A 24,828-nucleotide genomic window follows, 5' to 3' on the forward strand; every position below is an offset into this window, starting at 1 on the left:
AAAGTTAGTTTTTTTTACTCAATATGACAGTGTAACTGCCACACTCACTATGACAGTTATTTAAACATAACTCCTGAACTCATACTTGCTAACATTGAGACCTCCGATTTCAAGAGGTGGGGGTGGGGAAGGCGTGGTCAGGGGTGGGGTGGGGGCGTGGTTGGGGGTGTGGTTAAGAGGGGAGGAGTATATTTAGAGCTAGAATTCACCAAGTCAAGTATTTCATATATATATATATATATATATATATATATATATATATATATATATATATATATATATATATATATAGCTAGAATTCACTGAAAGTCAAGTTTTTCTTATATATGTGTGTGTATATATATACACACACATATATAAGAAAAACTTGACTTTCAGTGAATTCTAGCTATATATATATATATATATATATATATATATATATATATATATATATACTTGAATTTCAGTTTTCATTTATTTACACATATACACACACATAACACTCATCTACTCATTGTTGAGTTAAGGGTTGAATTGTCCATCCTTGTTCTATTCTCTGTCACTATTGTTATAACCATGCTGAACACCCTCTCTGATGATGCATTGCTGTGTGGCACGCACAAAAGTGCTTTCATCAAATGCACGAGAGTCTGGAATTTTCCATCCCTCCCGAGCATGGCCAAAAACCGGTCAATCTTTGCTTCCTGAGGAAGATCTTCACTGCCAAGCACTTGGTATTCCACTACTTCGTCCCGGAGGCTATCCAGGTCCAATCGCAGCTGCGGCTTGGAACTTATAAGCGTGTTTCTTCATCTTACTCGTCGTCGGCGTTGCCATGGCTGTATCTTCCGCGTTCTTCTGCTTTGTCTCCTTGTTGTGTGCTCAGTTGTGCACTGCACTCTCTAAAAGCCCTGGATGTTATTGTCACATATGCATGTACAGTAGATGGCAGTATTGCCCTGTTTAAAGAGAGTCACAACATTGCTGTTTACGGCAGACAAACTGCTTTACGGTAGACGAAAACGTGACTGCTGTTGTTTTGTGTTGTTACCGCGCTGGGAGGACGTTAATGAAACTACCTAACAATAAACCCACATAAGAAACCAAGAACTCGCCCTTGAACATTCTACAGTTATAACGTGATTGGGCAGGCATGCTGTTTCTATCGTGGGAAAGCAGACGTGAATACAGGCTGTCCTCACTCAGATCAGCCTGAATTTCGGGAGATTTTCGGGAGAAAATTTGTCCCGGGAGGTTTTCGGGAGAGGCGCTGAATTTCGGGAGTCTCCTGGAAAATCCAGGAGTATTGGCAAGTATGCCTAAACTACACATAAAAAATGGCTAATAATGCCTGAAATAAGGCATTCTTGTGAGTTTTACTCGAAACATATGCTTTTTTAAGGCTTGCAAACACAAAAAGTATTTGTTTTCCTCAATATGACAGTAAAGTTCTTAAAATCCTGAGATAATGCGAAATAAGCAAAAACAATGTATTCCATCATAATTCCTACACCAAATAAGCAAAATGTCTAAAAATGCCTGTAATATTGAATCTGTGTGAGTTTTACTAAAATCAGTTGTTTTGGTAAGGTTTACAAATACAAAAATGAGGTTTTACTCTTTATGACAGTTATATAAACATAACTCCATCCATCCAGCCATCCATTTTCTTCCGCTTATCCGAGGTCGGGTCGTGGGGGCTGCAGCCTAAGCAGGGAAGCCCATACTTTCCTCTCCCCAGCCACTTCGTCCAGCTCCTCCCGGGGGATCCTCGGGCGTTCCCAGGCCAGCCAGGAGAGATAAGCTTCCCGTTTCCTGGGTCTTCCTGGGCCTCCTACCGGTCGGACGTGCCCGAAACACCTCCCTAGGGAGGCGTTCGGGTGGCATCCTGACCAGATGCCCGAACCACCTCATCTGGCTCCTCTCGAAATGGAGGAACAATGGCTTTACTTTGAGCTCCTCCCGGATGACAGAGCTTCTCACCCTATCTCTAAGGGAGAGCCCCGCCACCCGGCGGAGGAAACTAATTTCGGCCGCTTGTACCCGTGATGTTGTCCTTTCGGCCATGACACAAAGCTCATGACCATAAGTGAGGATGGGAACGTAGATCGACCGGTAAATCGAGAGCTTTGCCTTCCGGCTCAGCTCCTTCTTCACCACAACGGATCAATACAGCGTCCGCATTACTGAAGACGCCGCACCGTTCCGCCTCGCCTGTCGATCTCACGATCCACTCTTCCCTCACTCGTGAACAAGACTCTGAGGTCCTTGAACTCCTCCACTTGGGGCAAGATCTCCTCCCCAACCCGGAGATGGCACTCCACCCTTTTCCGGGCGAGAACCATGGACTCGGACTTGGAGGTGCTGATTCACATCCCAGTCACTTCACACTCGTCTGCGAACCGATCCAGTGAGGGCTGAAGATCTTGGCCAGATGAAGCCATCAGGACCACATCATCTGCAAATAGCAGAGACCTAATCCTGCAGACACCAAACCGGATCCCCTCAACGCCCTGACTGCGCCTAGAAATTCTGTCCATAAAGGTTATGAACAGAATCGGTGACAAAGGGCAGACTTGGCGGAGTCCAACCCTCACTGGAAACGGGTCCGCATTGCCGGACCAAGCTCTGACTCTTGCAAAGGGAGCGAACCGCCACAATAAGACAGTCCGTTACCCCATACTCTCTAAGCACTCCCCACAGGACTTCCAGGGGTAAATGGTCGAATGCCTTCTCCAAGTCCATAAAGCACATGTAGACTGGTTGGGCAAACTCCCATGCACCCTCAAGGACCCTGCCGAGAGTATAAAGCTGGTCCGCAGTTCCACGACCAGGACGTAAACCACACTGTTCCTCCTGAATCCGAGGTTCGACTATCCGGCGTAGCCTCTTCTCCAGTACACATGAATAGACCTTACCGGGAAGACTGAGGAGTGTGATCTCACGATAGTTGAAACACACCCTCTGGTTCCCCTTTTTAAAGAGAGGAACCACCACCCCGGTCTCCCAATCCAGAAGTACCGCCCCCGATGTCCACGCGATGTTGCAGAGTCTTGTCAACCAAGACAGCCCCACAGCATCCAGAGCCTTAAGGAACTCCGGACGGATCTCATCCACCCCTAGGGCGTTGCCATTGAGGAGCTTTTTAACTACCTTGGCATCCTCAGCCCCAGAAATAGGAGAGCCCACCACAGATTCCCCAGGCACTGCTTCCTCATAGGAAGACATGTTGGTGGGATTAAGGAGGTCTTCGAAGTATTCCCTCCACCGATCAATAACAGCTGCAGTAGAGGTCAGCAGCGCACCATCCTCACCATACACGGTGTTACAGTGCACTGCTCCCCCCCCTTGAGCCAGCGGATGGTGGTCCAGAATCGCTTCGAAGCCGTCTGGAAGTCGTTTTCCATGGCTTCTCCAAACTCCTCCCATGTCCGAGTTTTTGCCTCTGCGACCGCTGAAGCCGCACTTCGCTTGGCCTGTCGGCTGCCTCTGGAGTCCCATGAGCCAAAAGGACCCGATAGGCTCTTTCTTCAGCTTGACGGCATCCCTCACTGCTGGTGTCCACCAGCGGGTTCTAGGATTACCGCCACGACAGGCACCAAACTCCTTGGGGCCACAGCTGGCTCGACAAGAGAGGCACGGAACATGGTCCACTCAGACTCAATGTCCAGCGCCTCCCTCGTGACATGTTCAAAGTTCTTCCGGAGGCGTTCCCAGCAAACCCTCACAATGCGTTTGGGCCTGCCAGGTCTGTCAGGCATCCTCCCCCACCATCGCAGCCAACTCACCGCCAGGTGGTGATCGGTAGAAAGCTCCGCCCCTCTCCTCACCCGAGTGTCCAAAACATGAGACCGCAAATCCGATGACACAACTACAAAATCGATCATGGAACTGCGGCCTAGGGTGTCCTGGTGCCAAGTGCACATATGGACACCCTTATGTTTGAACTTGGTGTTTGTTATTGACAATCTGTGACGAGCACAAAAGTCCAATAACAAAACACCACTCGGTTTCAGATCCGGGCGGCCATTCTTCCCAATCACGCCTCTCCAGGTTTCACTGTTGTTGCCAAGATGAGCGTTGAAGGCCCCCAGTAGAACGAGGGAATCACCCGGTGGAGCACTTTCCAGTACTCCCTCGAGTGAATCCAAAAAGGGTGGGTACTCTGAGCTGCCGTTTGGCGCGTAAGGCCAAACAACAGTCAGGACCCGTCCCCCCACCCGAAGGCGGAGGAAAGCTATCCACTGGTCCACTGGGTTGAACTTCAACGTGCAGGCTTTGAGCCAGGGGGCAACAAGAATTGCCACCCGAGCCCGTCGCCTCTCAACGCAAGCATTATAACTCCAAAACAAAAAATGCTAATAATGCTTGGAAAAATGTATCTTTGTTAGTTTTACTAGAATAATAATCTTTTGTAAGGTTTGCAGACACAAGTTTTTTTTTTTTTACTCAATATGACAGTATAACTGTCATACTAAATATGAAAGTTGTATAAACATATCTCCAAAACCAAACATGCAATCCATCTAAAGATGCCTGTAATATTGAATCTATGAAAAATAGTTTTTTTACTCAATATGACAGTATAACTGTCATACTAAATCCATCCATTTTCTTCCGCTTATCCGAGGTCGGGTTGCGGGGGCAGCAGCCTAAGCAGAGAAGCCCAGACTTCCCTCTCCCCAGCCACTTTTTACAGCTCTTCTCGGGGGATCCCGAGGCGTTCCCTGGCCACTCTGAGACATAGTCTTCCCAATGTGTCCTGGGTCTTCCCCGTGGCCTCCTGCCGATCGGACTTGCCCTAACGAAAAAAGCAATAAAAATGTATTCAAACATGTGAAATGTCTAAAAATGCCTGTAATATTGAATCTATGTGAGTTTTACTAGAATCAGTTGTTTTTGTAAGGTTTGCAAATACAAACATTTGGTTTTACACATAATTACAGTATAACTGCCACATTCAATATGACAGTTATTTAAACATATTTCCTAAACCACACATGAAAAATGTCTAATAATGCCTGGAAAACATTATTTTTGTGAGTTTTACTGGAAAAACATAGTTTGTAAAGACACAAGTTATGTTTTACTCAAGATGACAGTATAACTGTCATAATACATATGAAAGTTATATAAACATAATTCCAAAACCAAACATGCATTATGTCTAAAAATACCTGTAAAATTGTATCCATGTGAGTTTTACTAGAATCATTTTTTGCGATGAGGTGGCGACTTGTCCGGGGAGTACCCCGCCTGCCGCCCGATTGTAGCTGAGATAGGCTCCAGCGCTCCCTGCCACCCCAAAAGGGAATAAGCGGTAGAAAATGGATGGATGGGCATTTTTTGTTGTCGTTACTAAATCCATCCATTTTCTTCCGCTTAACCGAGGTTGGGTTGCGGGGGCAGCAGCCTAAACAGAGAAGCCCAGACTTCCCTCTCCCCAGCCACTTCTTCCAGCTCTTCTCGGGGGATCCTGAGGCGTTCCCAGGCCAGCCGGGAGACATAATCTTCCCAATGTGTCCTGGGTCTTCCCCGTGGCCTCCTGCCGGTCGGACTTGCCCTAAACACCTCCCTCGGGAGGAGTTCGGGTGGCATCCTGAGCAGATGCCCGAACAACCTCATCTGGCTCCTCTCAATGTGGAGGAGCAGCGCTTTACTCTGAGTTCCTCCCGGATGACAGAGCTTCTTATCCTATCTCTAAGGGAGAGACCCGCCACCCGGCGGAGGAAACTCAATTTGGCCGCTTGTACCCGGGATCTTGGGTGCAGGATGGGAATGTAGATCGACCGGTAAATTTAGAGCTTTTAATTCTGGCTCAGCTCCTTCTTCACCACAATGGATCGACCATGGGTGCAGGATGGGAATGTAGATCGACCGGTAAATTTAGAGCTTTTAATTCTGGCTCAGCTCCTTCTTCACCACAATGGATCGATATAGCGTCCTCATTACTGAAGATGCCGCACCGATCCGCCTGTGGATCTCATGTTCCACTCTTCCCTCACTCGTGAACAAGACTCCTAGGTACTTGAACTCCTCCACTTGGGGCCATCTAGTATGTGCCATCGCCTCCTCAACCTGGAAATGGCACCCCACCCTTTACCGGGCGAGAACCATGGACTCGGACTTGGAGGTGCTGATTCTCATCCCAGTCGCTTCATACTCGGCCATCTAATGAGAGCTGGAGATCCTGGCCAGTTGAAGCCATCAGGACCACATCAACTGCAAAAAGCAGAGACCTAATCCTGCAACCACCAAACCGGATCCCCTCAACGCCATGACTGCAATTCTGTCCATAAAAGTTAACAACAGAATCGGTGACAAAGGGCAGCCTTGGCGGACCAAGGCTGCCCTACACTGATCATACAGGGAGCGACCCGCCACAATCAGACAGTCCGATACCCCATACACTTGTCTTTGAGCCGGGGGGACAACAAGAATTGCCACCCCAGCCTCTCATTGCTTGCAACGCCATAGTGGAAGAGAGTCCAGCCCCTCTCGAGAGAACAGGTTCCTGTGCGTCGAAGTGAGTCCAACTATATCTAGCCGGAACTTCTCCACCTCGCACACCAGCTCAGGCTCCTTCCCTCCCAGCGAGGTGACATTTCACGTCAGAAGAGCTAGCTTATGTAGCCGATGATCGGACCGCCAAGTGCCCTGCCTTCGGCTGCCGCTCAGCTCACACTGCACCCGACCTCTATAACCCAGCCCATGAGTGGTGAGCCCATTGGAGGAGGGAACCACGTTGCTTCATTGAGCTGAGCCAGCCAACAGGCGCTCGCCATCGTGCCCCACCTCTGGGCCTGGCTCCACAGGGGAGCCACGGTGACCCGCGTTTGGGCGAGGAAAAATTTAGGACCTCGATTTGTATTTTTCATAAAGGTATTTGAGCTGCTCTTTGTCTGATCCCTCACCTAGGACCTATTTGTCTTGGGAGAGCCTACGAGGGGGCATAGAAGCCCACAGACAGCATAGCTCCTAGGATCAGTGGGACACGCAAACTCCTCTACCAGGATAAGGTGGCGGCTCAGAAAGGAGGTTATATAAACATAACTCCAAAACCAAACATGCATTATGTCTAAAAATGCCTAAAATATTGTATCTGTGTGACTTTTACTAGAATGGGTTGTTTTTGTAAGGTTTGTAAATACAAACATTTGGTTTTACTCACTATGGTAAATGGGCTATACTTGTATAGCGCTTTTCTACCTTCAAGGTACACAAAGCGCTTTGACACTATTTTTACATTCATCCATTCACACACACATTCACACACTGATGGCGGAAGCTGGCATGCAAAGCCCTAACCACAACCCATCAGGAGCAAGGGTAAAGTGTCTCCCTCAAGGACACAACGGACATGACGAGGTTGGTAGAAGGTGGGGATCGAACCAAGAACCCTCAGGTTGCTGGAACGGCCACTCTCCCAACTGCGCCACGCCTTCCCCATGTATACTGTCTCTGTCTCTGTCTCTGACAGTTATTTAAACATATTTCCGAAACCATCCATTTATCCATCCATCCATCTTCTTCCGCTTATCCGAGGTCGGGTCGCGGGGGCAGCAGCTTAAGCAGGGAAGCCCAGACTTCCCTCTCCCCAGGCACTTCGTCCAGCTCCTCCCGGGGGATCCCGAGGCGTTCCCAGGCCAGCCGGGAGAGATAGTCTTCCCAGCGTGTCCTGGGTCTTCCCCGTGGCCTCCTACCGGTCGGACGTGCCCGAAACACCTTCCTAGGGAGGAGTTCGGGTGGCATCCTGACCAGATGCCCGAACCACCTCATCTGGCTCCTCTCGATGTGGAGGAGCAGCGGCTTTACTTTGAGCTCCCCCCGAATGACAGAGCTTCTCACCCTATCTCTAAGGGAGAGCCCCGCCACTCGGCGGAGGAAACTCATTTCGGCCGCTTGTACCCGTGATCTTGACTTTTCGGTCATGACCCAAAGCTCATGACCATAGTTAAGGATGGGAATGTAGATCGACCGGTAAATCGAGAGCTTTGCCTTCCGGCTCAGCTCCTTCTTTACCACAACGGATCGATACAGCGTCTGCATTACTGAAGACGCCGCACCGATCCGCCTGTCGATCTCACGATCCACTCTTCCCCCACTCGTGAACAGGACTCCGAGGTACTTGAACTCCTCCACTTGGGGCAAGATCTCCTCCCCAACCGGAGATGGCACTCCACCCTTTTCCGGGAGAGAACCATGGACTCGGACTTGGAGGTGCTGATTCCCATCCCAGTCGCTTCACACTCGGCTGCGAACCGATCCAGTGAGAGCTGAAGATCTTGGCCGGAGGAAGCCATCAGGACCACATCATCTGCAAATAGCAGTGACCTAATCCTGCAGCCACCAAACCAGATCCCCTCAACGCCCTGACTGCGCCTAGAAATTCTGTCCATAAAGGTTATGAACAGAATCGGTGACAAAGGGCAGCCTTGGCGGAGTCCAACCCTCACTGGAAACGTGTCCGACTTACTGCCGGCAATGCGGACCAAGCTCTGACACTGATTATACAGGGAGCGAACTGCCACAATAAGACAGTCCGTTACCCCATACTCTCTGAGCACTCCCCACAGGACTTCCCGGGGTACACGGTTGAATGCCTTCTCCAAGTCCACAAAGCACATGTAGACTGGTTGGGCAAACTCCCATGCACCCTCAAGGACCCTGCCGAGAGTATAGAGCTGGTCCACAGTTCCACGACCAGGACGAAAACCACACTGTTCCTCCTGAATCCGAGGTTCGACTATCCGGCGTAGCCTCCTCTCCAGTACACCTGAATAGACCTTACCGGGAAGGCTGAGGAGTGTGATCCCACGATAGTTGGAACACACCCTCCGGTTCCCCTTCTTAAAGAGAGGAACCACCGCCCCGGTCTGCCAATCCAGAGGTACCGCCCCCGATGTCCACGCGATGTTGCAGAGTCTTGTCAACCAAGACAGCCCCACAACATCCAGAGCCTTAAGGAACTCTGGGCGGATCTCATCCACCCCCGGGGCCTTGCCACCGAGGAGCTTTTTAACTACCTCGGCAACCTCAGCCCCAGAAATAGGAGAGCCCACCACAGATTCCCCAGGCCCTGCTTCCTTATAGGAAGACGTGCTGGTAGGATTGAGGAGGTCTTCGAAGTATTCCCTCCACCGATCCACAACATCCGCAGTCGAGGTCAGCAGAGCACCATCCCCACCATACACGGTGTTGACACTGCACTGCTTCCCCTTCCTGAGGCGGCGGATGGTGGTCCAGAATTGCTTCGAAGCCGTCCGGAAGTCTTTTTCCATGGCCTCCCCAAACTCCTCCCATGTCCGAGTTTTTGCCTCCGCGACCGCTGAAGCCGCACACCGCTTGCCCTGTCGGTACCTGTCTGCTGCCTCAGGAGTCCCATGAGCCAAAAGAACCCGATAGGACTCCTTCTTAAGCCTGACGGCATCCCTCACCGCCGGCGTCCATCAACGGGTTCTAGGATTACCGCCACGACAGGCACCAACCACCTTGCGGCCACAGCTCCAATCGGCCGCCTCGACAATAGAGATCCGGAACATTGTCCACTCGGACTCAATGTCCAGCACCTCCCTCGTGACATGTTCAAAGTTCGTCCGGAGGTGGGAATTGAAATTCTCTCTGACAGGAGACTCTGCCAGGCGTTCGCAGCAAACCCTCACAATGCGTTTGGGCCTGCCAGGTCTGTCCGGCATCCTCCCCCACCATCGCAGCCAACTCACCACCAGGTGGTGATCGGTAGAAAGCTCCGCCCCTCTCTTCACCCGAGTGTCCAAAACATGAGGCCGCAAATCCGATGACACAACTACAAAGTCGATCATGGAACTGCGGCCTAGGGTGTCCTGGTGCCAAGTGCACATATGGACACCCTTATGTTTGAACATGGTGTTTGTTATCGACAATCTGTGACGAGCACAAAAGTCCAATAACAGAACACCACTCGGGTTCAGATCAAGGCGGCCATTCTTCCCAATCACACCTCTCCAGGTTTCACTGTCGCTGCCAACATGAGCGTTGAAGTCCCCCAGTAGAACGAGGGAATCACCCGGGGGAGCACTCTCCAGTACTCCCTCGAGTGAATCCAAAAAGGGTGGGTACTCTGAGCTGCTGTTTGGCGCGTAAACGCAAACAACAGTCAGGACCCGTCCCCCCACCCGAAGGCGGAGGGAAGCTACCCTCTCGTCCACCGGGTTGAACTCCAACGTGCAGGCTTTGAGCCGAGGGGCAACAAGAATTGCCACCCCAGCCCGTCGCCTCTCACTGCCGGCAACGCCAGAGTGGAAGAGAGTCCAGCCCCTCTCAAGAGAAGTGGTTCCAGAGCCCTTGCTGTGCGTCGAAGTGAGTCCGACTATATCTAGCCGGAACTTCTCCACCTCACGCACTAGCTCAGGCTCCTTCCCCCCCAGCGAAGTGACGTTCCACGTCCCAAGAGCCAGCTTATGTAGCCGAGGATCGGACCGCCAAGTGCCCTGCCCTCGGCTGCCGCCCAGCTCACACTGCACCCGACCTCTATGGCCCCTGCTATGGGTGGTGAGCCCATTGGAGGGGGGACCCACGTTGCCTCTTCGGGCTGTGGGTCTGTCCCCATGGGGACAGGCCCGGCCACCAGGCGCTCGCCATCGTGCCCCACCTCCGGGCCTGGCTCCAGAGGGGGGCCCCGGTGACCCGCGTCCGGACGAGGGAAATCTGGGTCCTTGGTTTGTGTTCTTCATCGAGGTCTTCGAGCTGCTCTTTGTCTGATCCCTCACCTAGGACCAGTTTGTCTTGGGAGACCCAACCAGGGGGCATAAAAACCCCCGGACAACATAGCTCCTAGGATCATTGGGACACGCAAACTCCTCTACCACGGTAAGGTGGCAGCTCAGAGAGGAGTAATTCCGAAACCACACATGCAAAATGGCTAATAAGAGAAATGTATCTTTGTGAGTTTTACTGGAAAAAAATATTTTGTAAGGTCACGTCTTTTTTTTTTTTTTTTTTTACTTAATATGACAGTATAACTGTCATACTAAATATGAAAAGTTATAAACCTAACTCCAAAACCAAACCTGCATTATGTCTACAAATGCCTGTAATATTGTATCATTGTGAATTTTACTAGAATCAGGAGGTTTTAAGGTTTAAAAATACAAAAATTAGGTTTTACTCATAATGACAGTATAACTGCCACACGCAATATGACAGTTATTTAAAAACTCCTAATCCACACAAGCAAAATGGCTATTGATGCCTGAAATAATGCATCCTTAGGAGTTTTCCTCGAAACATATGCGTTTTTAAATCTTGCAAACACAAAAAGTAGTTTTTTACTCAATATGACAGTAATGTTCTTAAAATCCTGAGATAATACGAAAAAAGCAACAAAAAAAAATGTATTCCATTATAATTCCTAAACCAAACATGAAAAATGTGTAGAAATGCCTGTAATATTTAATGAATGTATGTTTTACTAGAATCAGTTGTGTTTGAAAGGTTTGCAATTAGAAAAATTAGGTTTTTTTCACCATGACAATGTACACTCAATATGACAGTAAATTAAACATAACTCCTAAACAACACATAACAATATGCTAATATTGCCTAAAATAGTGCATTCTTGTGAGTTTTACTCGAAACATATGCTTTTTTAAGGCTTGCAAACACAAAAAGTAGTTTTTTACTCAATATGACAGTAATGTTCTTAAAATTCTGAGATAATGCGAAAAAAGCAATAAATGTAATCCAACATAATTCCTAAACCAACAATGCGAAATGTCTAAAAATTTCTGTAATATTACATCCATGTGAGTTTTACTAGAATCAGTTGTTTTAGTAAGGTTTGCAAAAACAAAAATTACGTTTTACTCTTTAGGAAAGTAAACTGTCACACTCAATATGACAGTTTTTTAATCATAACTCCTAAACTATTAATGCAAAATGGCTAATAATGTTTGAAATAATGGATCCTTGGGAGTTTTCCTCGAAACATGTGCTTTTTTTTTTAAGGCTTGCAAACACAAAAAGTATTTTTAAACTCAATATGACAGTAATGTTCTTAAAATCCCGAGTAATGCGAAAAAAGCAATAAAAATGTATTCAATCATAATTTCTAAACTAAACATGCAAAATGTGTAAAAAAATGCCTGTAATATTGAATCCATGTGAGTTTTACTAGAATCAGTTGTTTTAGTAAGGTTTGCAAAAACAAAATTTAGGTTTTACTCTTTATGAAAGTAAACTGTCACACTCAATATGACATTTATTTAATCATAACACCTAAACTACACATTCAAAATGTCTAATGATGCCTCAAATAATGCATTCTACGGAGTTTTACTCGAAACATATGCTTTTTCAAATCTTGCAAACACAAAAAGTAGTTTTTTACTCAATATGACAGTAATATTCCTAAAATCCTGAGATAATGCGAAAAAAGCAATGAAAATGTATTCAATCATATTTCCTAAATCAAACATGCAAAATGTGTAACAATGCCTGTAATATTGAATCCATGTGAGTTTTACTAGATTAGGTTGTGTTTGAAATTTTTGCAAATACAAAAATTAGGTTTTTTTCACCATGACAATGTACACTCAACATGACAGTAAATTAAACATAACTCCTAAACTACAGTTAAAAATGAGCTAATATTGCCTGAAATAATGCATTCTTGTGAGTTTTCCTCAAAACATATGCTTTTTCTAAGGCTTGGAAACACAAAAAGTAGTTTTTACTCAATATGACAGTAATGTTCTTAAATTTCTGAGATAATGCGAAAAAAGCAATAAAAATGTATTCCAACATAATTCCTAAACCAACATTGCAAAATGTCTAAAAATGCCTGTAATATTAAATCCATGTGAGTTTTACTAGAATCAGTTGTTTTAGTAAGGTTTGCAAAAACAAAAATTTGGTTTTACTCTTTATGAAACTTAACTGTCACACTCAATATGACAATTTTTTAATCATAACTCCTAAACTACTCATGCAAAATGGCTAATAATGTTTGAACTAATGGATCCTTGGGAGTTTTCCTCGAAACATATGCTTTCTTAAGGCTTGCAAACACAAAAAGAATTTTTTTACTCAATATGACAGTAATGTTTTTAAATTCCTGAGATAATGCGAAAAAAGCAAAAAAAATGTATTCCATCATGATTTCTAAACCAAACATGCAAAATGTGTAAAAATGCCTGTATTATCTAATCCATGTGAGTTTTACTAGAATCAGTTGTTTTAGTAAGGTTTGCAAAAACAAAAATTTGGTTTTACTCTTTATGAAACTTAACTGTCACACTCAATATGACAATTTTTTAATGATAACTCCTAAACTACTCATGCAAAATGGCTAATAATGTTTGAACTAATGGATCCTTGGGAGTTTTCCTCGAAACGTATGCTTTCTTAAGGCTTGCAAACACAAAAAGTATTTTTTTACTCAATATGACAGTAATGTTTTTAAATTCCTGAGATAATGCGAAAAAAGCAAAAAAAATGTATTCAATCATGATTTCTAAACCAAACATGCAAAATGTGTAAAAATGCCTGTATTATCTACTCCATGTGAGTTTTACTAGAATCAGTTGTTTTAGTAAAGTTTGCAAAAACAAAAATTAGGTTTTACTCTTTATGAAAGTAAACGTCACACTCAATATGACAGTTTTTTAATCATAACTCCTAAACTACTCATGCAAAATTGCTAATAATGTTTGAAATAATGGATCCTTGGGAGTTTTCCTTAAAACATATGCTTTCTTAAGGCTTGCAAACACAAAAAGTATTTTTTTTACTCAATATGACAGTAATGTTCTTAAAATTCTGAGATAATGCGGAAAAAAGCAATAAAAATGTATTCCAACATAATTCCTAAACCAACAATGCAAAATGTCTAAAAATGCAAAAGCAAAAATTAGGTTTTACTCTTTATGAAAGTAAACTGTCACACTCAATATGACAATTTTTTAATCATAAGTCCTAAACCACTCATGCAAAATGGCTAATAATGTTTGAAATAATGGATCCTTGGGAGTTTCCCTCGAAACAAATGCTTTCTTAAGGCTTGCAAACACAAAAAGTATTTTTTTACTCAATATGACAGTAATGTTCTTAAAATCCTGAGATAATGCGAAAAAAGCAATAAAAATGTATTCAATCATAATTTCTAAACTAAACATGCAAAATGTGTAAAAATGCCTGTATTATTGAATCCATGTGAGTTTCACTAGAATCAGTTTTTTTAGTGAAGTTTGCAAAAACAAAAATTAGGTTTTACTCTTTATGAAAGTAAACTGTCACACTCAATATGACAGTTTTTTAATCATAACTCCTAAACTACTGATGCAAAATGGCTAATAATGTTTGAAATAATGGATTCTTGGGAGTTTTCCTCGAAACAAATGCTTTCTTAAGGCTTGCAAACACAAAAAGTATTTTTTTTACTCAATATGACAGTATTGTTCTTAAAATTATGAGATAATGCGAAAAAAGCAATAAAAATGTATTCCAACATAATTCCTAAACCAACAATGCAAAATGTCTAAAAATGCCAGTAATATTAAATCCATGTGAGTTTCACTAGAATCAATTGTTTTAGTAAGGTTTGCAAAAGCAAAAATTATGTTTTACTCTTTATGAAAGTAAACTGTCACACTCAATCTGACAATTTTTTAATCATAACTCCTAAACCACTCATGCAAAATGGCTAATAATGTTTGAAATAATGGATCCTTGGGAGTTTTCCTCAAAACATATGCTTTCTTAAGGCTTGCAAACACAAAAAGTATTTTTTTACTCAATATGACAGTAATGTTCTTAAAATTCTGAGATAATGCGAAAAAAGCAATAAAAATGTATTCAATCATGATTTCTAAACCAAACATGCAAAATGTGTAAAAATGCCTGTATTATCTAATCCATGTGAGTTTTACTAGAATCAGTTGTTTTAGTAAGGTTTGCAAAAACAAAAATTTGGTTTTACTCTTTATGAAACTTAACTGTCACACTCAATATGACAATTTTTTAATCATAACTCCTAAACTACTCATGCAAAATGGCTAATAATGTTTGAACTAATGGATCCTTGGGAGTTTTCCTCGAAACATATGCTTTCTTAAGGCTTGCAAACACAAAAAGTATTTTTTTACTCAATATGACAGTAATGTTTTTAAATTCCTGAGATAATGCGAAAAAAGCAAAAAAATTTATTCAATCATGATTTCTAAACCAAACATGCAAAATGTGTAAAAATGCCGGTATTATCTACTCCATGTGAGTTTTACTAGAATCAGTTGTTTTAGTAAAGTTTGCAAAAACAAAAATTAGGTTTTACTCTTTATGAAAGTAAACGTCACACTCAATATAACAGTTTTTTAATCATAACTCCTAAACTACTCATGTAAAATGGCTAATAATGTTTGAAATAATGGATTCTTGGGAGTTTTCCTTAAAACACATGCTTTCTTAAGGCTTGCAAACACAAAAAGTATTTTTTTTACTCAATATGACAGTAATGTTCTTAAAATTCTGAGATAATCCGGAAAAAAGCAATAAAAATGTATTCCAACATAATTCCTAAACCAACAATGCAAAATGTCTAAAAATGCAAAAGCAAAAATTAGGTTTTACTCTTCATGAAAGTAAACTGTCACACTCAATATGACAATTTTTTAATCATAACTCCTAAACCACTCATGCAAAATGGCTAATAATGTTTGAAATAATGGATCCTTGGGAGTTTCCCTCGAAACAAATGCTTTCTTAAGGCTTGCAAACACAAAAAGTATTTTTTTACTCAATATGACAGTAATGTTCTTAAAATCCTGAGATAATGCGAAAAAAGCAATAAAAATGTATTCAATCATAATTTCTAAACTAAACATGCAAAATGTGTAAAAATGCCTGTATTATTGAATCCATGTGAGTTTCACTAGAATCAGTTTTTTTAGTGAGGTTTGCAAAAACAAAAATTTGGTTTTACTCTTTATGAAAGTAAACTGTCACACTCAATATGACAGTTTTTTAAACTCCTAAACTACTGATGCAAAATGGCTAATAATGTTTGAAATAATGGATTCTTGGGAGTTTTCCTCGAAACAAATGCTTTCTTAAGGCTTGCAAACACAAAAAGTATTTTTTTTACTCAATATGACAGTATTGTTCTTAAAATTATGAGATAATGCGAAAAAAGCAATAAAAATGTATTCCAACATAATTCCTAAACCAACAATGCAAAATGTCTAAAAATGCCAGTAATATTAAATCCATGTGAGTTTCACTAGAATCAATTGTTTTAGTAAGGTTTGCAAAAGCAAAAATTATGTTTTACTCTTTATGAAAGTAAACTGTCACACTCACTCTGACAATTTTTTAATCATAACTCCTAAACCACTCATGCAAAATGGCTAATAATGTTTGAAATAATAGATCCTTGGGAGTTTTCCTCAAAACATATGCTTTCTTAAGGCTTGCAAACACAAAAAGTATTTTTTTACTCAATATGACAGTAATGTTCTTAAAATTCTGAGATAATGCGAAAAAAGCAATAAAAATGTATTCAATCATAATTTCTCAACTAAACATGCAAAATGTGTGAAAATGCTTGTATTATTGAATCCATGTGAGTTTTACTAGAATCAGTTGTTTTAGTAAAGTTTGCAAAAACAAAAATTAGGTTTTTCTCTTTATGAAAGTAAACTGTCACACTCAATATGACAGTTTTTTAATCATAACTCCTAAACTACTCATGCAAAATAGCTATTAATGTTTGAAATAATGGATCCTTGGGAGTTTTCCTCGAAACATATGCTTTCTTAAGGCTTGCAAACACAAAAAGTATTTTTTTACTCAATATGACAGTAATGTTCTTAAAATCCTGAGATAATGCGAAAAAAGCAATACAAATGTATTCAATCATAATTTCTAAACTAAACATGCAAAATGTGTAAAAATGCCTGTATTATTGAATCCATGTGAGTTTAAATAGAATCAGTTGTTTTAGTATGGTTTGCAAAAACAAAAATTAGGTTTTACTCTTTATGAAAGTAAACTGTCACACTCAATATGACATTTATTTAATCATAACTCCTAAACTACACATGCAAAATGTCTAATGATGCCTCAAATAATGCATTCTACGGAGTTTTACTCGAAACATATGCTTTTTCAAATCTTGCAAACACAAAAAGTAGTTTTTTACTCAATATGACAGTAATATTCCTAAAATACTGAGATAATGCAAAAAAAGCAATGAAAATATATTCAATCATATTTCCTAAATCAAACATGCAAAATGTGTAAAAATGCCTGTAATATTGAATCCATGTGAGTTTTCCTAGATTAGGTTGTGTTTGGAAATTTTGCAAATACAAAAATTAGGTTTTTTCACCATGACAATGAACACTCAATATGACAGTAAATTAAACATAACTCCTAAACTACACTTAAAAATTAGCTAATGTTGCCTGAAATAATGCATTCTTGTGAGTTTTACTCGAAACATATGCTTGTTTAAGGCTTGCAAACACAAAAAGTATTTTTTTACTCAATATGACAGTAATGTTCTTAAAATCCTGGGATAATGCGAAAAAAGCAATAAAAATGTATTCCAACATAATTCCTGAACCAACAATGCAAAATGTCTAAAAATGCCTGTAAAATAAATCCATTTGAGTTTTACTAGAATCAGTTGTTTTTATAAGGTTTGCAAATACAAAAATTAAGTTTTACTCACTATGACAGTATACTGTCACACTCAATATGACAGTTATTTAAAAATAACTCCTAACTACACATGCAAAATGGCTAATGATGCCTCAAATAATGCATTCTACGGAGTTTTACTCGACACGTATGCTTTTTCAAATCTTGCAAACACAAAAAGTAGTTTTTTACTCAATATGACAGTAATATTCCTACAATCCTGAGATAATGCGAAAAAAGCAATGAAAATATATTCAATCATATTTCCTAAATCAAAACATGCAAAATGTGTGAAAATGCCTGTAATATTGAATCCATGTGAGTTTTACTAGAATCGGTTGTTTTTGAAATTTTTTTTTTCACCATGACAATGTACACTCAATATGACAGTAAATAAACATAACTCCTAAACTACACATAAAAATTAGCCAATATTGCCTGAAATAATGCATTATTGTGAGTTTTACTCGAAACATATGCTTTTTTAAGGCTTGCAAACACAAAAAGTAGTTTTTTACTCAATATGACAGTAATGTTCTTAAAATCCTGAGATAATGCGAAAAAAGCAATAATAATGTATTCCAACATAAATCCTAAACCAAACAGGCAAAATGTCTAAAAATAACTGTAATATTGAATGCATGTGAGTTTTACTAGAATCAGTTGTTTTTGTAAGGTTTGCAAATACAAATATTAGGTTTTACTCTATATGAGAGTATACTGTTACATTTATATGACAGTTATTTAAACATAACTCCTAAACTACAAATGCTAAATGGCTAATGTTGCCTCAAATAATGCATCCTTAGGACGCTTTTTTAAATCCTTGCAAACACAGAAAGTAGTTTTTACTCAATGTGACAGTAATATTCTTAAAATCCTGAGATAATGCGAAAAAAGCAATAAAAATGTGTTCCATCATAATTTCTAAACCAAACATGCAAAATGTGTAAAAGTGCTTGTAATATTGAATCCATGTGAGTTTTACTAGAATCAGTTGTTTTTGTAAGGTTTTCAAAAACAAAAAATAGGTTTTACTTACTATGACAGTTATTTAAACTCCATGTATCTTTGTGAGTTTTACTAGAAAAAATATATTTTGAATGTTTACAAAAACAAAAGCTAGTTTTTTTTTTACTCAATATGATAGTATAACTGTCATACTAAATCCATCCATTTTCTTCTGCTTATCCGAGGTCGTGTTGCGGTGGCTGCAGCCTAAGCAGAGAAGCCCAGACTTCCCTATCCCCAGCTACTTCGTCCAGCTCTTCTCGGGGAATCCCGAGGCGTTCCCAGGCCAGCCAGCTGATTTAATCTTCCCAATGTGTCCTGTGTCTTCCCAGTGGCCTCCTGCCGTTTGGACTTGCCTTAACGAAAAAAGCAATACTAATGTATTCAAACACAACTCCTTAGCAAAACATGTAAAATGTCCAAAATGCCTTTAATATTGAATCTATGTGAGTTTTACAAGAATCAGTTGTTTTTGTAAGGTTTGCAAATACAAAAATTAGGTTTTACACTTAACTTTATAACTCAATATGTGTGGCAGTTATACTACCACACTCAAAATGACAGTTATTTAAACATAACTCCTAAACGACACATGACCATTTTCTAATAATGCATGAAGAAATGTATCTTTGTGAGTTTTACTAGCAACATTTTCTTTTGTAAGGTTTGCAAAGACACAAGTTAGTTTTTTTTACTCGATATAACAGTATAACTGTCATACTATAAACACAAGTTATATAAACATAACTCCAAAACCAAACATGCATTATGTCTAAAAATTCAGCACTGCAACTACACATGCACCGGATTTAAACTAAATGTCCCTGCTGCTGAGATCCGAGTTGCAGGGCTGGCCACCACGCCAACATCATCCAGGGCTCCAGAAACATTTGTAGGTCAATGCCCCACAATACAAGTAGATGTTGGAGGCACTATTCTGCCAGGACTTTTAGACACCGGGTCCCAAGTGACGCTAATGTCCGAAAGCCTATTTAATGCTCACTTTACCGAAGCTAAGCTCGAAAGGACCCCTACCCTTTTTCGTCTAAGAGCAGCTAATGGCCTGGAAATCCCCTATATCGGCTATGCGGTTCTTGATTTTGAGGTAGAGGGTGTTAAAGTTCCCGAAAAAGGAGTAGTAATTGTTGTGGATCAAAACTGTACACACCCCTTCATAATAGGTATGAATCTAATCGTGGGTTGTTGGGATGCCGTTTTTAAATGTCCTAAGACCTCTACTCTTCGGCATCTTCAAAAGCAAAAGGTGTGGAGGGAAGCTTTTGCTACATGTTCCCGTATAGAAGCTCTTGCTGCTGAAGATGGCTTGCTAGGCCACGTGAGATTGGCCTCGAAGACTAGTATTACATATCCCCCAAAGGAGATGTTGGTGCGGGGCTAACTACTACGCCCTGCCACGCCAACTGCCGGTGCAGTTGGCGTGGCAAAATCACTGGTCGTGGTGAACAGAGGTAGGCTGCCCCTCCGTGTTTATAACCCCCATTCCTACAGTATTTCCTTAAAACGATTTGAGAAGCTAGGGCAGCTGTTCTGTGTTGATGATAGTGATGTGCTTGGAGCTGAGGATCTGTGTTTATCTCTAGTAGAGGAGGGTGTGGTAGAAGTGTCACTCATTGATGCCACAGCCCAAACCAATCCAGAACTGTCCCCAGATGTTAGGGATTTGTTTTTATCTCTAGTAGAGGAGGGTGTGGTAGAAGTGTCACTCATTGATGCCACAGCCCAAACCAATCCAGAACTGTCCCCAGATGTTAGGGATTTGAGTGATAAGCCGGATCTGTTTGAGCAGCAACAGGTGCAGTTACGCGCCCTGCTGGCGAAGTGGGAGAAGGTGTTTGCACAACATGAGGACTTTGGAAGGACCAGTGTTGTGCAACACAGGATACTGACTGGAGATTCCGCCCCTACCAGGGAGAGATACCGACCCATCCCGCCTCTGTTGCATAAGGAAGTGAAGACACTGCATGCTGTCAGGTATGCTTGAACAGTGAGTGATAAAGGTAAGCTGCAGTCCCTGGGCAGCGCCTATAGTGTTAGTCCGCAAAAAGGATGGGAGTTGGTGTTTTTGTGTAGACTACCGGAGGTTAAACTCAGTTACACATAAAGACGCCTTTCCGTTCCCCTGAATCGAAGAGACCCTAACTGGTTTGAGCAAATCTGAATGGTTTTCGACCTTAGACCTCGCTAGTGGGTATTGGCAAGTGGAGGTGCACCCGGACGATCGTGAAAAGACTGCATTTACAACTCCCCTCGGACTGTTCGAGTTTGAACGCATGCCATTTGGTCTATGCAATGCACCTGCCACTTTCCAACGGCTTATACATCATTGTTTGAATGGTCAAATAGCGGAATCATTGTTGGTTTATCTTGATGACATAATATTTTTTTCTGTTGATTTCACTGCCCATCTACAGCACCTGGACCAGGTGTTTGAACGGTTGCAGCGACATGGACTTAAACTCAAGACCTCTAAGTGCAAGCTCTTTCAGCGTGAGGTGAAATTCTTGGGACACGTGGTGGATCGGGATGGAGTGAGACCGGACCCAGGTAAAATTAAGGCAGTACAGGACTGGGCCGCTCCGACCACTGTCAAGGAAGTGAGAGCGTTTCTTGGATTGGCAGGCTATTATCAACGTTTTGTGGCTGGGTTTGCTAAAATAGCCCGTCCCCTAAATAAAGAAGGCACAGGCCCACAAAATAGTGTGGACACCAGAGTGTCAGACGTCCTTTAAAGAGCTAAAAAAAGGCTTTGACCGACAGTTGCCTGCCCGCTATGCAGACGAGAGTTCCCCCCGTTGCAGGGACTGACAACGATAATGTATGGGGGGGATGTGATGGGACACAAGTAGGGGATTTTTTTGTTTTTGTTTCATTGTCATGCATGTCTGAGTGTTTTTATTGTTGTAGATTTTAATTGCATGTTTTTACATTTTACAATTTGATTGCATGTTTTTACACTTTGAGGACTTTGACTGTATTTTTAATTGCATAAGTTTATTCCTTGTGGACTTTGCTGGCATTTTAAGACGTTGCCCCTTTTAGCTTGTTGCCCCTGACAACCAAAGTGCCCAATCGAACGGCACCTGAAATCAGACGCACCTGTGGAGCATTAGGGCTGCACACATTTAAAAAGGAGCGACCAGGAGGATCGTCAGGCTTGACAAGGAGGACCGGGTGAACGCGCGCAGGTTGAGAAGGAATCCCCAAGACTACCCAGCAGACCCGCAGGCTACCGAAAAGAACCCCCAGAATCCCACAATACGCAGGGGCAGAGGAAACTCTGACTCCAAAGTAAGTGTCGTGCCTTGAGGACTTGCAGGGGTATTTAACTGCCTTGGGCTGTGGGCTTGTGGCTCGTGTGTTGTGCGCTGGCTGTATGGTTCTGTGAGCAGGAGCAATCGAACACGATTCATAAACCAAAGATGTATTATGTCTAAAAATGCCTGTAATAGTTTATCCATGTGAGTTTTACGACAATCAGTTGTTTTTGTAAGGTTTGCAAATACAACAATTAGGTTTTACACATAATGACAGTATAACTGCCACACCCAATCAGTAGTTTTTTACTCAATATGACTAATATTTTTACAATCCTGAGATAATGCAAAAAAAGCAATAAAAATGTATTGCAACATAATTCCTAAACCAACAATGCAAAATGTCTAAAAATACCTGTAATATTAAAACTATGTGACAATTACTGTAATCAGTTGTTTTTGAAAGATTTGCAAATACAAAAATTAGGTTTTACGCATAGACATATAACTGCCACCTAAATATGACAGTTGTTTAAAACATATCTCCTAAACCACACATGCAAAGTGGCTAATAATGCCTGGAGGAATGTATATTTGTGAGTTTTACTAGAATAATGATCTTTTGTAAGGATTGCAAAGACACAAGTTAGTTTTTTTTACTCAATATGACAGTTTTACTGTCATACTAAATATGAAAGTTATATAAACATAACTCTAAAACCAAACATGCATTATGTCTAAAAATGCCTGTAATATTGTATCCATGTGAGTATTACTAGAATCAGTTGTTTTTGTAAGGTTTGCAAATACAAAAATTAGGTTTTACTCACTATGCCAGTTATTTAAACAGAACTCCTAAACAACAAATGCAAAATGGCTAATAATGCCTGGAGATGTATCTTTGAGTTTTACTAAAATGTTCTTTTGTAAGGTTTGCAAAGACACAAGTTAGTTTTTTTTACTCAATATGATAGTCATACTAAATAAGAAAGTTGTATAAACATAATTTCAAAACTACACATGCAATCCGTCTAAAAATGCCTGTAATATTGAATCTATGTGAGTTTTACCAGAATCAGGTATTTTGGTAAGGTTTACAATTACAAAAATTTGGTTTTACTCATAATGACAGTATAACTGCCACTTTCAATATGGCAGTTATTTAAACATAACCCCTAAACCACATGCAAAATGACTTATAATGCCTGGAGATGTATCTTTGTGAGTTTTACTAGAAAACATATAATTTGTAAGGTTTTTTTAAAGACACAAGTTAGTTTTTTTTACTCAATATAATAGTATAACTGTCATACTAAATGTATCCATTTTCTCCCACTTATCCGAGGTCGGGTTGCGGGGGCAGCAGCCTAAGCAGAGAAGCCCAGACTTCCCTCTCCCCAGCCACTTCGTCCAGCTCTTCTCAGGGGATCCCGAAGCGTTCCCAGGCCAGCCGGCTGGCAACCGTCTTCCCAATGTGTCCTGGGGCTTCCCCGTGGCCTCCTGCCGGTCGGACTTGCCCTAACGAAAAAAGCAATTAAAATGTATTCAAACACAACTCCTAAACCACACATGTGAAATGTCTAAAATGCCTGCAATATTGAATCTATGTGAGTTTTACTAGAATCAGTTTTTGTAAGGTTTGCAAATACAAAAATTAGGTTTAACACTTAATGACAGTATAACTGCCACACTCAATTTGACAGTTATTAAACATAATTCCTAAACTACACATGAACATTTTCTAATAATGCATGAAGAAATGTATCTTTTGTGAGTTTTACTAGTAACATTTTCTTTTGTAAGCATTGCAAAGACACAAGTTAGTTTGTTTTACTCACTATGACTTTACTGTCACACTCAATATGACAGTTATTTAAACATAAATCCTAAACCGCACATGCAAAATGGCTAATAATGCCTGTAGAAATGTATCTTTGAGTTTTACTGGGAAAAATATTTTGTAAGGTTTGTAAAGACAAGTTGTTTTTTTTTACTCAATATGACAGTATTACTGTAATACTAAATATGAAAGTTATATAAACACAACTCCAAAACCAAACATGCATTATGTCTAAAAATGCCTGTGATATTGTATCCATGTGAGTATTACTAGAATCAATTGTTTTTGTAAGGTTTGCAAATACAAAATTTAGGTTTTACTCACTATGACAGTTATTTAAACATAAATCCTAAACAACAAAAGCTAATAATGCTTGGAGAACTGTATCTTTGTTATAGAGAGCCTGCTGACCAACAGCATCTCTGTCTGGACGGGAGCCTGCAGTGCCTCAGACTGGAAGTCTCTCCAGAGAGTGGCGAGGACGGCGGAAAAGATCTTCAGGAATCCTCTTCCTCCTATCCAGGAGATCGCAAAAAGCGCTGCCTGACCAGGGCTCAGAAAATTTGCAAAGACTCCTCCCACCCCCACCAAGGACTGTTTTCACTGCTGGACTCTAGAAAGAGGTTCTGCAGCCTCCGAAGCAGAACCTCCAGGTTCTTCTCTCAGGCCGTAAGACTCTTGAACGCATTATAATTAAATTATCCCCTCAACTCCCCTCAAAATGGATTAAGTCGCTGGAATAAACAAAAAACAATATAACATACACCCATAAACGTGGGCGCATGTGGAAAAAGTGCAATATATTTATCTGCACAGTAATATTTTTATTTATTTAAATATATTTAAGTATATTTATTATTTTATATGTATATTTATATATTATTTATATTTATTTATTTATATATGCACCTTATTGCTTTTTTATCCTGCACTACCATGAGCTTATGTAACGAAATTGTGTTATCTATGCTGTAAAGTTCAAATTTGAATGACAATAAAAAGAAAGTCTAAGTCTTTACCAGAATAATGATCTTTTGTAAGGTT

Source organism: Nerophis lumbriciformis, linkage group LG05 (genome assembly GCF_033978685.3).
Source record: "Nerophis lumbriciformis linkage group LG05, RoL_Nlum_v2.1, whole genome shotgun sequence".
NCBI classification, from domain to species: Eukaryota; Metazoa; Chordata; class Actinopteri; order Syngnathiformes; family Syngnathidae; genus Nerophis; species Nerophis lumbriciformis.